Source organism: Lissotriton vulgaris, chromosome 2_1 (assembly GCF_964263255.1).
Source record: "Lissotriton vulgaris chromosome 2_1, aLisVul1.2, whole genome shotgun sequence".
NCBI classification, from domain to species: Eukaryota; Metazoa; Chordata; class Amphibia; order Caudata; family Salamandridae; genus Lissotriton; species Lissotriton vulgaris.
In genome coordinates, this window is record NC_141687.1 from 32,137,531 (window position 1) to 32,152,603 (window position 15,073).

General features: G+C 44.9%; 1 protein-coding gene across 3 annotated transcripts in view; it reads left to right on the forward strand.

Annotated features, from left to right (window-relative positions):
• The window catches only part of STK16 (serine/threonine kinase 16), a 291,111-nt gene that overhangs the window by 233,107 nt on the left and 42,931 nt on the right, over positions 1 to 15,073 (forward strand). The gene's annotated exons all lie outside the window — the stretch shown is intronic.

Below are 15,073 nucleotides of genomic sequence, written 5' to 3' on the forward strand. Positions count from 1 at the left end.
TCGGGTACCATTTACCTAATAAGGAGTAAATATGAGCCTTCCCCATGGTTCACGACATTTGGGATCTGGAGATTATGCTATCTGTCTTAAAATATTCTTATTGGTGCTTGATCAGACTTTCGTCACAAAATGTTAAATATTTTTGGTGATCAATCGATGGGCACATGGGAACTATGAAGACTGGAACTGACCGAAGGCTCATGGGGCAGGGCGGATATAATGAGGCATTATATACAAACCTATACTAACAATCCGAGAAAGAGGGGTCAAAGGGATCCAAAGTTTAAAGACCCTATCCTGGTTCTCATCCCCAGCTACACTATATAGAAAAACCAAACCGAACACAGGGAGTCTATGAGCACAACACGAACGGCTCAGCTGCTACACCCCTATCAGTGAGTATTAGGGATGCCCTCCTCCTGCAGCTATCGCAAATCTCAAAGAGCACTTCAAGTATAAAAAAACACATCAAAAAACTAAATTAAAATAGAATTGGTCGACAAGATTCATAACCATCTGAACGTGGATAACCATCAAACAGACTCAGTGATCAGTCCTATCATCTGGCTGTTCCACTTGTGCATCGGCAGGTCCCTTGATCATCGAGACCTCATGCCGCACATTAATGGTACCAGATCTGGTCCACACAAAACTATGAACCGCCTTATGATGGCTGATTTCTGATGGTTAGAAACTAAATTGGAAAAACAGTGCAACATAAACAAAACCTAGTGACTTAAAATAGAATGCTGTGTCCTCAAAAACTCCTATTTTAATGCCTTTCGGGGCACACCCCCTAATTAAAAACTAGAACAGTGCAAGTGACAGTGTGCCCAAATAACTGTCAAACAAATGGGCCAATATGTTTCTGCCTAGTGGGCAAACCATCCCCGGCTTTCACCGGCTTTCATCAGGGCCTCTGCTCATACAAAGTTGCTACTGTTATTAACGTGAACAAATAAACAATATTAATTAAATAATAAATGTTGGTAACGATACACCTGTACCAACCGTGATTACCTAGTCCTCCTTGTCAGTAGATGTAAGACCATCTGTGAGGAAAACATACATTTAATTAAAATGTGTATATCAAACTCCAGCGCTCTCTGAAACAATTTATGTAGGATATCAAATACTTTCCTCATCTAATTTGACAGGGGAAAAGACCTCACCTCGCCTGGACAAAGCTCAGGACAAGGAGGCCCGCACTGTGGAGACAGGTGCAAACAGATAAAAGAAAGACATTCCATGTAACTCCTTATTCAGCAAGTATCCATGTCAACCTATATTGACTGTTTTTTGTCACCCAACTTCCACTCCAACACAGTGAATCAATCGGTGATCTGTCCCAGTGAAAGACCAAAGTCACATAATTCACAAAATATATTTCTCTATGGCAATCTTACATATTATTATCCAGGGGGTTCGTATATTCTTATTCCCAAAATACGATTTTACTTCCTAGCTGTTAGTTAGTACACTGCCCAAATGAGCAAGTTTGTAAGAAATATTATTGTGTCAGAAATCCATCGCTACTTTAGCAGTACGTTTGGGCAGGTAGTGCCATTAAAAAGAGGTATAATTGAAAAAAGCAGCTGCTCACCTTTCCGTCGGTACCTCTATGTCTCTCCTGAGACTAAGGGGAGGCACCGAGGTTCGAGATGCAGGATGTTTTATCCACCGCGATTCTTCTGCGGCACTATTTTTCCTTTGTGTGCGTGTCAACTCCTGGGGCGTATGTGCACTGCTGATAAGTATGTTGTTTACTATGAAAGACTCCGATTGAGAAGAGAGTCTAACAACTTTCGTCCACCTTTCCTGTAATTTATATTTATTGTGTTCATATGCCGATACTGTGGAACTACAAAATGACGTAATTCCGTCTTCAATTGTAGTTCCGAAGACTGCCTAAGCTGTCAGCGCTATTTATGACGTTCCCTACAAAATAATCTCTAGCTGAAATCCAGAGTTATACTGGAACACATGTAATTAATAGTTTAATCCAGCTGCTTAGTAGTCTGCTTGACCTTTGTGTCAGATTAAAAGACAGGACTACAAGGTAACGTCATCCTGTTCCCTGCTGTAGTTCTGATCTGTGTGTGTGCATGCCCAGGTCCTTATTGTAATGTAATGGACATTTCTACCGCGCTACTTCCACTCCAAGGAGTATCTTGGCGCATTACACAACTCAGATGGAGAGTTGGAAAGGAAAAAGATGTCTTAATCTCTTCACACACATTACACCAGGGTCCGGCACACGGCATCAGGCAGAGAGAAGATCCAGGTTTTCAATGCCTTCCTGAAGGAGGCTTCTTGAGAAAAAGACCGCAGGGAGAGGGGCAGTTTATTCCAGGCCTTAGTTCCCAAAACGAAGATGGATTTGCCACCTTTAGTGGTCAGTTTGAAATGGGGTGTAGAAAGTAGGTTCTGGTTTGTGGATCTCAAGCAACGCGCTGGGTGGTATCTTTTGAACCCCTTCTGTAGGTAGGTTGGTCCACGTTGGTGGTAGGCCCTGAAAGTAATTAGGAGAAGTTTGAATAAAATTCTCTTCCCAATTGGCAGCCAATGCAAAGTATTCAGGGCTGTTGAGGCTGACGATCTACGGGGCAGACGCAGTACAAGACGGGCTGCCGTATTTTGGACCATCTGCAATTTGTGGAGAACGATCTTATTTGCTCCAGCATAGAGTCCATTGCAGTAGTCTAGCCTAGAGTTAATTAAGGCCACTGCAACTGTTTTCCTGGCCGAGAGGGGTAGAAGGTCAAAGAACTTCCTGAGTGCTTTAATAATTTGAAAGCACATGCCTGCTACTGCTATAGCCTGGGGTTTAAAGGATAATTTGTTATCAAATTTTATGCCCAGGTTCCGGGCGGATACAATTGTATTAGGTGGCACTTCAGCATCTGATGGCCAGCATGCTATAGGGGAAAAAGGGTTGTTTGTCCCTATAGGTAAAATTTCCGTTTTACCGGCGTTGCACTTTAAATGGTTGTTGTTCATCCATTTAAAAGTTGCTGCAAGACAGTCCCTAAGGTCTTCCTCGGCACCTGGCCGTTCTTTGTCCAGCACCAAAATCAGTTGGGTGTCGTCAGCGTATGAAATAGAACTGATCCTAAATGACTCGATCAAGTTCATCAGGGGTGTCATATATAGATTGAATAAGACAGGGCTCAGACTGGAGCCCTGTGGCACCCCTGAGCTGACGTTTTTAGCCTCAGATTGATATGGGCCTAACACTGTTATTTGGCGTCTGTCAGTGAGGAAATTCCTACACCAGGCCAACACCTGTCCTCCTATCCCTGCGGCAGCCAACCGGTCCAATAGGATGTTGTGGGACACGGTATCAAAGGCTGCCGACAGGTCAAGTAGGATCAGGACAGCCTGTTTTCCTTGGTCCATAGCTGCTCTTAAAGTTTCAGCAGTATATAATAGAGCTGATTCGGTAGAGTGTTCTGACCGAAAGCCTGACTGATTGGGATGGAGAACGTTATTCTTCTCCAAAAAGTTAGTCAGTTGATTATTGACAAACTTTTCAGTCAGCTTAGATAGGAAGGGCAACAAGGAAATAGGACGTAGGTTAGAGAGGGTGGTGGGATCTGCAAGGGCCTTTTTTTGGAGTGGCTTAACAGCTGCCAGTTTCCAGTCATTGGGGATATTTGCAGTTGCTAGAGAGGAATTGATAATTTTGTTGACAGTAGGATTGACCATCTCTATTAAGTAATGCAACACTGGAGGGGGACAGGGGTCAAAGGGGGAACCCGATTTACTGGCCAAAATAGCTTTGGCAGTTTCTTCTAGAGACACTGGGATAAACTCATCAAGACGGAAGGGGGAAGTTGTCTTCACTATCTCTTGATCATCCATTATCGTAGTGTTTTCCAAAGGAAATGTCTTGGTGATAGTCAGGATTTTATTGTCGAAGTAATCAGATATCGCGTTACAGAGTTCTTGGGATGGAGGGATCTCTTGCGATAGAGCTGAAGGATTCATAAAATTCTTAACAATCCCAAAGATTGCTTTTTGTTCTTGACCTGCTAAGGAAATGGCTTGTAGATAGTGAGATTTTTTTGCTAGTTTTATTTCTGCGTGGTACTTCCGTCTTGCTGCAATGTAGACGTGGCGAGCAGCGATGTCGTAGTTACGGCGCCACCTTCGTTCTAGTGTCTTTACTTCACCTAGTTCAGACTTAAGAGCTGGTGAGAACCAGGGGGCATTTTTCTTAATTCTAGGTTTAGAGTTCTCCTTATTAGATGGTTTAAGCAACATGCCCACATCAGCAATCCAATCACAAAAGATCTGATAGTCTGAAGAGGTGCAGTCTTCAGTCTTCGGAGAGGTACAGTCAACAGGGATAGGAAGCCTATCTTTAAGTATTTCGGCAATATCAGCTCTCGTGGCTAACGATTTCCAGTCCGGGGTGGATTTCGTGTGGGATTTATCCTTCCAATTTGAGGAATTTATTGTGGGTTTCCGGATCCCAGCTATAGAAAAGGGAATAAAAAAGTGATCTGACCAAACCTGAGGACAAGGAGATGTAGTTATCAGCGTAGGAAGATTAGAGCAGATACAGTCCAATAGATGTCCTGCCTGGTGGGTGGGTTCACAATTCACAAGCCTAAGGCCCAACACTTCAAGTGTGTCCAAGAAACAACTAACTCCAGGATCATTTAGAGTTTCGAGGTGCAGGTTGAGATCACCTAACACCGTAAAGTTAGAGGACCTGAGAGCTAAATCACTGAGCACGTCACCGACAGAGTCCAGAAATTTAGAAGCAGGGCCGGGAGGACGATAGATAAGAGCTCCAGAGAGTACAAGGGAATCATGGATTGCTAAAGAGAAAGCCAATGCTTCTGAATCTTTGATGTCAGTCAATTCTTCTATAGAGCATTTAAAAGTGTTTCGATAAATGATTGCGAGTCCCCCTCCTCGTTGTTCATGTCTGTCCAGACGTTGGATGTGGAAGTCAGTAGGTAGTGCTACAGCTAAGGAGGGGTTGCACCACGACTTCAACCAAGTTTCTGTAATGAAAAGACAGTCCAGTTGAGATTCAGTAATTAGATCATAGACGTTCTGGGCGTTTTTTACTAAGGAGCGTGCATTAATTAGCCCGCCTCGAAGTAAAGTAGAATTTGTAGGTGTCACAATGGGTAGGTCGTGCATTAGGGTCTGATGACAGTGGGCACAGCGAAACGGACCATGCCAGGAGTGTAAGGCCAAGGAGTGATGACAGGGGGCTTGGGGACCGCGAAATGATAGTAGGAACTCACGTGACATACCTGACACAAGGGGATTTGGGGGACGGCCGGGGAAATGAACTGAAACTCCCACCTCTCGCGCCTCCTTAGCGCTGACGGGCGCAGACGGGCAGACTCTGGCTTGACTCAGGCGAGAGTCAGGCGCTCCCGCTGCGCGTCTCCGCTGCGCGGGGGGGGTGTGAGCATTAAATACAGGCTCACCTGGTGATCAAAGCTGAGCACTAGAGCGCTCAGAGTAGTGGCACAATTGACTAGTGAGACTGCCCCAAGATGGCGGCCGGCGTCTCGAGTAGCAACTACAAACCCAGAGTAGTCCGCTCTACAAGCGGTGAAGGCACAGTTAGAGGTGCAAGTGTGTGGGCGTTAGGATGAATTTAAAAAACAGAGTATCAGAAGTACGAAAACACAATTTACAACATTCGGCGATTTTTAAAATTATTTCTTGCGCAGCGCGTCTACACACACGCTGGTTCGGAATGCGCGTTTAAAAATGAGACACACCTTTCCACAACCTTAAATTGCAGTTCAACTAATAGCATGAAACTCCATTACTTGCAGCGATCTAGTTATTATCAGTCCTTCTACGCTTAACTTGTTCAGTAGTAATAAGTACTATTGCGATGGATAACGCCTGCCCCACGTCGTTCCGGCAATGTGGCAGCTCACATTATGCCTCCCATTTTACTTTTGCTGCCATATCTTTTCATTCATAATGACCGGTATATGTAACTATATGAATGAAACTGATCATTTGCTTTCTCTCTCTTCCACTTATGTGCCCTACATAGATTAGTATATGGGTACATGTGAAAGTGTTCTTACCAGCATGTACTACAACACAAAACATGCCCGTTTCCCAAACTATCTACCCACATGTAAAGTGTGCAGACCACTGGGGATAAATCCTCCAAGACCAGAACAGAGGTATCCCTTGGAGTGTTATCTCACAACCAAGCAGTATCTTTCTCAAAACCATTATGGTCTAATGGAGTACCCAATTGTTGACCATCGATCAAATTTCGGACCTTATAGTGTACTCCACGGTATGTTATTGTTTAATCCGTGTTTGTCAGTCTGGAGCCTATATATCCATTTCTGTTCTTTAACGAACAAAAACCTGGAGATATTGGTCATGTGTGCCGGTATGAAAGATTTCTCTAGGACAGTCCACGAGAAATCAGCCTCCTCATGGTTTTGCTCCAGAAAATGTTTGATAAGACTGGTCAGAGCTTTTTTACAACGAAAATAACTTTTGTGTTCTGACATTCGGATGCGAACCATGCATGTGGTCATGCCCACATACTGGATTGAACAAGGACATGTGAGTAAGTAAATTAACTTGTTGGTGTTACAGTTTGTGAATTGAATCTGTAACCATGGCTGTCAGTCCCTATATCAACCTCGGTAGTATGTTTAGTCTGGGGACAGACTGAGCAGTTCCCGCATGGATGATGCCCGATGACAGGGGGCAAATCCCAAAGGGTGCCTACTGTTCTCTTAGGAATCTCTTTGGGACGAGTATGAACTAGGCGGTCTCGAATGCTACTCGATCTTTTAAAGGCAAACAGGGGCAATTGAATCTTATCCTTGCTGTGATTCAATATCCGCCAATTCTTCCGAACTACTTTCTGGATCTGATTGCTTCTGGTACTGAGAGTGCTGACAAAGGTCAATCTCTCTGTGGGGCTTTTATGAACTGGGGGTTCTAAGAGAGCTTCCCGATTGTTATTACTTGTTCGTTTCTGGGACTGTTTAATGAGCGAGCGTGGGTAGTGTCTGTCTAATAGTTGTTTTCTCAGATTATTAGCATGGCTTCTAAAATCCTCAGTATTTGAACAGTTCCTTCGAACCCGAAGAAACTGTCCAGAGGGTAGATTGTCCCATAGGGACTTGGGATGATGGCTCTCATATAAAAGCAAAGAATTTCTGGCCATGGGCTTCCTATAAAGTTCGCTCTGCAAGCCTGCAGAAGTTACATAGATGGAGAGGCCCAAAAAAGCCAATCTTTCCTTATGTGCTTCGACAGTAAATTTCAAAAATCAATCCCTCCCATTTAGTCAAACGTGGAACTCCTTGATGGATTCTTCAGTACCCCTCCACACCACCAAAATATCATCTATATACCGCTTCCACCACCTTATGGAAGCATGGAATGGATTGGTGGGTGTGAGGACGTGCTGCTGTTCAAATTGATGCACATATAGGTTCGCTAGGCTTAGCGCAAAGACGCTGCCCTTGCTCGTCCCAGAGGTTTGAAGATCGATAGTGTCCTCAAACTGGAAGACATTTTCTTTCATGGCCAGCTTGGCCAAAGCCATAATGAAAGGTACCGGTGTGATGGTGTCTCTCACATGTTCCCCCAGGATGGATGTAACGACTTCTAGAGTTTCATCCTGGGGGATAGAAGTGTACAGAGACTCCACATCAAACGAAACCAGAAAATTTTTATCTGGATTGAATTCAATGTCTGGAAGGACTCTAAGGACGTCCTTCGTGTCCTGGAGGTAAGTGGGCATTGTTCGAACAATGGGCCTTAGGAAAAAGTCCACGGAGGTGGATAACGGTTCCAAAACCGAACCTAACCCGGAGATAATAGGTCTCCCGGGTGGTAGTCTCTGAGACTTGTGCACCTTCGGAAGAATGTAAAAATACGGCATGACTGAGTACTCAGTGGTTAGAAAGGGGGCCTCATTCGGAGTGATCCAACCTTCTGCTGACACTTCCTCTACCAGGGTCCTGATCTGTTTCATTAAATCTGCAGTCGGATCTTGGTTTAATGGTAACTAAGCCTGTCTGTCCCCCAGTTGACGTAGACATTCTGATCTGTAATCTGTGGTGTTCAAGATAACGATAGAGCCACCCTTGTCTGCAGGATTTATCGTTATTGATGGATCCTCAGATATAGAGTTCAGGCCTACTGTTCTGTTCCCGATAGATAGATTTTTGAAGGATCTCTGTTGTGTATTCCAAAGTCTCGTGATGTCATCTTTTACAGCTTCCTCGAACGCCAGGACCTTTGGAGGAATAGTATGTACGGGAGGTTGAAATTTTGACCTAGTTTTCAATCCTGTATTCGCATTCATGGCTGTATCTTGATCTCCAATGTTGTCCATAAAAAAGTAGTGGAGCCTCAGTTTTCTAGAAAATTGACTCAGTTCACATTGGAATGTAAAAGGATCTCCAATGTTTGTCATCACGAAGCCCAAGCCTTTGTTCAACACTTGTTCTTCAGTCTCACTCAAAACCTTTGTTGACAAATTCACAACTAGGTTGGATTCCATGAGGGTCCCGCTTGCTGGAGGTTCTTGGCTGTTTGGCTCAGAGTCCCTGCATAGGGACCTGTCTGGTCTTGCAAGTGAACCCCTGTATGTTGTATGGGGCATCTCCTTCCCCGCGTTCTGCGTTGGCCAAACCCTAAAAAAGACTGGGTGTTGTATGTATTAGGAAATCCTTGAAAATGACCTGGTGGTGGTGGGTAGGCCTGATGGTGTGGAGGATATCCCCATGGTGTCGGAGGCCACCAGTGTTGAAATTGACTTGGGGAGTGGTTGCCATAAAAACTCCTGCCATAAAAACTCCTGTTCCCTCTCCTCCTCCTTCTCTGTTGGATGGGAGAAGTATTACCTCCATCGTCCTCATCCGAACTTGATCCTGAGTAATTAGAACCATAACGTTTACCATTATTCTTAAACTCTGGTTGTTTATAGCTCAGTCGTATACGGGTAAACCCGCTCATGTTTAAACTTGGACAAGTCCTTCTTGAACTTATCGAGTTTAGTTTGTAAAATGGAGTCCTTGAATTCATTTGAGTTTTTATTAGATTTTTCCTGTTGTTTTTTCAACAGAACGGGCGTAATGGTAGCTCTAATAGCGGACTCCAAAATCTGAATTTGAACTAGGATATCATCGGCTAACCGCTTGGCTGTGCTGATAATTAATCTAAGCCAGTCTCTAGTGCACCTCCAGGTTATCAGCGACCAATCTTTCAAGAACGCCTTATCTTGTAGGATTAGGCGTGGTGCATTAGAGACCATTAAGCCTGGAGGTGCACAACTGGCCCTCAAATATTCCGCCATTGCTATCCCGTGTACCATTGTTCGTGAGTGTGACTTTTTAAGAATCAAAACTTTAGCCCACTCGTCTCCCGGGCCACTACTCATTGTTGGGGCTATATTAAGAACACTGGGCATGCTGTCTAGTACGGATTGATACATGGTATCATCGTACGCGATACCACTAATTTCTGCCATGATGTAGAGCAATTAAATCTATAACTGTGAATGTGACTAAGGTACACCAAGCACTGGACCACCAATCCACTTCAACCGTGTCTTCTAATGCTTTCTGCAAGTTCTAGTCTAAGTAACTATGCAAAACTACCTCTTCAGTATAGTCACACAATATAAAATGACCCGCAGCCATACAGCTGGAGTTTTTGAGGACACAGCACTCTATTTTAAGTCACTAGGTTTTTCCAAGTCACTGTTTTTCCAATTTAGTTTCTAACCATCAGAAATCAGCCATCATAGGGCGGTTCATAGTTTTGTGTGGACCAGATCTGGTACCATTAATGTGCGGCATGAGGTCTCGATGATCAAGGGACCTGCCGATGCACAAGTGGAACAGCCAGATGATAGGACTGATCACTGAGTCTGTTTGATGGTTATCCACGTTCAGATGGTTATGGATCTTGTCGACCAATTCTATTTTAATTTAGTTTTTTGATGTGTTTTTTTATACTTGAAGTGCTCTTTGAGATTTGCGATAGCTGCAGGAGGAGGGCATCCCTAATACTCACAGATAGGGGTGTTAGCAGCTGAGCCGTTCGTGTTGTGCTCATAGACTCCCTGTGTTCGGTTTGGTTTTTCTTCATTATATACAAACCCCCAAAAGTTAAATCTCTCTGGACCTGCTGCTCGCACTATCGAAACTTGGCATAGGGTTAATAAACAAATGGGTTGGCACAATTGAATTACTCGTGCTACACCATTATGGGAACCCAAGTTCTTTCAACGCCTCAGTGCCTCCCCAGGGTTTGACAAATGGGACCTGATCGGCATCTTGATTGTTGGGGATATGTGGAACTCTGGGTGACTATCCACTTTCGCAGACCTCCAGAAGAAGTACGAGCTCGCACAGACCGAGACATTCCAATACTTACACATTAGTCACCCACTCAATACAGTGCTGCCAAAGGGTAAGCCACTTCCTGATGCCTCTCCACTGGAGGATAGGCTATTGTTAGAGCCCATGAACAAACAAGCCATATCCCTCACGTACAAAAAACTGATTAATAACCGCCCGCACCCTCTGCGACAACATTGGGAGGTGGACCTGGGTGTTATCGAGAAAGAGGATTGGTGTGATGGTTTGGCCTTCCCTAGAGAGGTGGCCATCCCCATGAGACTGCAACTGGGCCAGCTGAAGATCCTCCATCGAGTATATTTAGATGCGGGCATCCTAGTCAAAATGTGCAGATGGATAGATCCCCTTTGTCTCTGAAAATGCCGCCAGGAAGAGACGATTGTCCTTTTTCCTCCAGAAAGTAAGAGACATCCTCCTGGAGATTGAAAACACCCCCATCACCATGAGCTCCTTGGAGCTCACTACACCCTTACCATTCTCTTGTCATCTTCTCACTAGCTTCCCTCAACTAGACCCAAGGTCTTTGATGCTCCTGATGAATGGCACTAAATCAGGCTCCCCTGCCGACCCCTGCCCGCTGAGGACCTTGAGGATGGCACTTCCTGTCCTGGAAAGCCAGATTGTCGCCCTCCTGAATAACTGCTTGGGGACTGGCCAGGGCCCCTCAAACTTGAAGGGCGCTAGAGTTACTCCTCTATTAAAGAAACCGGGAGCAGATAGGGCCGAGCTAAACAATTATAGGCCTATCTTCCAGCTCCCTTTCCTGGCGAAGGTGGAGCAACATGTCTTGAAGACAATCTCAGCGTTACTGGAGGAACACGAGCTACTCCAATCTCATCAGGCAGGTTTCAGAGCCCACCATAGTATGGAGCTGGTCATGCTATCAGTACTGGATGAACTTAGGATCAAGGCAGACAACAAAGAATCAAGCGCCCTGATCTTATTAGATCTTTCAGCAGCGTTCGATACGGTCAGCCACACAAAACTACTGTCCCGGCTGGCGGACCTGGGCATTCGGGGCAGGCCTACAAATGTTTAGAATCCTTTCTATCAGGACGGTCGCAGAGAAACCAACTGGGCGAGCAGGTATCGGAAAAGGGCAACATCTCTTGCGGGGTCCCACAGAGCTCCGACTATCCCCTCTCCTCTTTAATGTATAACTACATCTCTGGTGGCCGCGCTAGCCAAAATGGACTACCGAGTATTCAACTACGCGGATGACACCCAACTCATCCTGAGGATCGATAATTCGGGCCATGCCCAAAAATCAGCCAGAACATCCTCAGGTTCACAGTAAACTGGGTGACTGCCAACTCCCTAAAAACAACCCAGACAAAACTGAAGTCCTAGCCATCTCAACAAAAAACAACCCCTGGAGTGATTGTTTCTGGCCCCAAGAGTTGGGGGCCACTCCCAGCCTAGCACCCGTTGCAAAAAGCTTGGGCATTAAGATTGACTCTGAGCTCTCTATGACCAATCCAGTCAATTCTGTGGTCGAAACATGCACAGGTCTTCTAAGACAGCTGAGGAAACTGGTTCCTTGTCTCTCAGTCTCGTCATTGAAAACTATTGTATCCGCAACTATCGTCTTGAGACTTGACTACGGCAACGCGCTTTATGTCGGGCTCCCCCAGAAACTCACTAACAAATTGCAGGTGGTACTGAACGACGCAGCCAGGCTGATTTTCAGGCTGCCCAGAAGAACTCACGCCACTTCCTTGCTGCACAAGTTGCACTGGCTGCCTATCAAGCAAAGAGCGAAGTTTAAGGGACTGTGCATTACCCAGAAAGCTATACTCGGACACGCCACATGGTACATAATAGAACTCCTACTCAAATATGTGACAGGGCGTGCGCTGCGCTCAGCAGAAGCCGGCCGGCTGACCTGCCCACGATGCAGCCCCTCATCCAAAGGGGGATGAGCGTTCTCGGTCCTTCTGTCACAACTTTGAAACCAGTTGCCCGTTACTCTCCGTAAAGAACCCGTCTTCTTCCCTTTCGGAAACCGCTAAAAACTATTCTTTTTATGGAAGCATTAGATACAGTCTAAGACCTTTCAGTACCATGGAGACAATCCCGCCTTGACTGTGTTTTACTTCTTACAAAGCGCTAAGAGACCTGTCGGTGTACACGCGCTATACAAGAGCAAATTAACATAACATAACATTGTTCACATCATATGGGACTGCCCAGTGGCTAGAGCATATTGGGAGGCCATCACTAAACAAATGGGAAGGGCCGGAGATAAGACACTGATGCCCACTCCAAAACTCTGCTTACTCAATGTATGGCACGCCACTGACCTTACACAGACCGAGAAAACATGGGCCTCGTTGGGATGGGCCATCGCGAAGCGCAACATCGCACAGAACTGGGGGCTGTGGGTTTGATGCCTACTATTCTGTGGGAGTGATGCCTACTGTTCGTGACTGGGCGGTTGACGTGGATAGAGCCATGATAGCCGAAAAATATGTCTTTAAACACAGGGGATGCCCTAGGAAGTGGGACCGCAAGTGGGGTATGTGGAACAAATACTGAGGTGGTGTATGTGCGTCTCCAACAGTTGAAATGCGACGTGATAACTTGAAATTTGACAATGGTCTTTCTGTTAAAGGACCACCTCTGAGCGGGGGATCGTGATGTAATCGCTGTTAATGTCCTCAATGTAATATTGATACATGTATAAAGCTCATGTACATTTTCATCGAATGCATGCCGTATTGTCAATGCATTGCTGTGCTGTTGTCCATGTTTTCATTAATAAAACAGTTTATAATTTTTTTTTGTTGCTATTTTAAGTACTAAAATGTTTACGCTTCATAATGCATGTAGTATCGTGCCCACGCCGTTATGACGTTTATCGATTTTGGTAGATGTTGTGTATTGACAAGTCCACCTATTTAGACTTCAAGTGGCTTGTGTTGTGACCCGTTCCTTTGTCATCTCCGGATTCCCCAGTTTCACTTGCAACATTGGTTTTCGTATATCGACCATCTTATTTGTTCTGATGTCATTCACTAATGTTGGTTGATTTCGAAGAATGAGTCGGACAGGTTGTCCACGCAGAGTCTTTATTATAATACTACCATGAAGACTGTCTCCATTGTCCCCCCATCTTTTTGCGACAGATAATTTAGCAGTTATCTAAAAACAATCTGCCAGAATTCAGTTGTGCCATAATGGAAATAAAACCGAGCAGCCAGCCTTGCTCAAGCAGCCGAGCGCTTTCTGTAATCCCCTCATCCTGCCATAAACCGTACTTAAATTAAGCCATTCTAATTTTTCCATAAAGGAATACAACAGTTCCCTAGCAGAACAAAACTTTGTCATCCAATCATGAAATCTTTGGAAGTGGGCCAACAGTGAGCCGCATCTGACATCTTTCTGACTTATTAAAACTTGGGGCAAAGCCAAAAGGAGCCATATTCTATGATGATTTCCCTATTAACTGAAATACTACATTGTTAGAAAGACTAAATATGTCAGCACAATAGAGGTTACTGCCAAAGAGTTTGCGTCTCCTCTGGCAATGTCCGGCTGCCATGCTACAGCTTGTCACAGTTTTTAAGTGAGCACCCCCGACAGATGTCCAGAGCCGGATGAAGAAAGCTATGAAACAATTGATTTGAGGAACAAAAGCGTGGTAGGGCTAAAATTAGAAGAGACATTGGTGTAGACTATTCATATTAACTTTATCTGTGTACACTGCGAGGGGCAGAGCCTGGAGGGGTTACCAAGTCTTCAAAGCTTTCTGTTACGCATGCACCTACATATAAGACTTGGGCGTAGGGGCTGGCAGTTCAGCCTGCAAATCTGCCTCCTCATTACACAAAATGACCTCTATTGACCTTCGTAACACGGCAGCCAAATATTGGGATGTTTCCTGGCTCAACAGAAAGTCTTTGTAATGTTTCTAATCTCAGGAGAAAGAAAGAAAGAGACCAGCATTTCATGTTTAAAGCCTTATTTTAGTGGCTCCAGAGAAAAAAAGCACTTGCCAGATTGGCAAATGATTTGGGCTGTGCTTTAGCTGTAGGACGGGCACCCCCTGAAGCAGTGCACGCAAAGCCTCCTTATAAATTCTTATTTGTGACAAACCAATACTGTTCATGTATTGTCGGTTGGAATGTGGGCCTGCGTGCTGTGGTCCTGTCATGTGTGGATTATGGGTGGAATGATTCCAGTAAAATGAGTTAAGTTCAATAAACTGAAATCCCTCCTGTGTGGGATATGGCTTTGCTGAGCCATTGTAGTGAGAGGTTTGGTCTAGCCATAACCACTCCTGATCTTGCCTTGTTCGTTCTTCAATGGGGACTTGATTTTGGTCTAATGACCAGCAGACAGTCTTGGCTTTCCATTACACATCAACCGCCACAGCCAACAAGCGTTTCGTTCCCTCCGGCTCGTAGAGCTGGTGATTTTTCAAGACGGGAACATCAAGGAAAGTATGTTCCAGTGAACATGGGACTATCTGTAGCCTTCGTTTGTATGCTGTCCTAAAAAAAAGGTGTGCGCTAAGCATATTAGATCAGTGGCTCACAATCCACCGAGTAGATGCATGACTGGGAGAAGAAAAGCACAGCCTCTGGGTGGGTAATGGTCACTCGTGACTTGAAGTCTAAAACCGGTCTGGTGCGGTCTGTCACCTGCGTTTGCTGTTGCTGTGTAATACA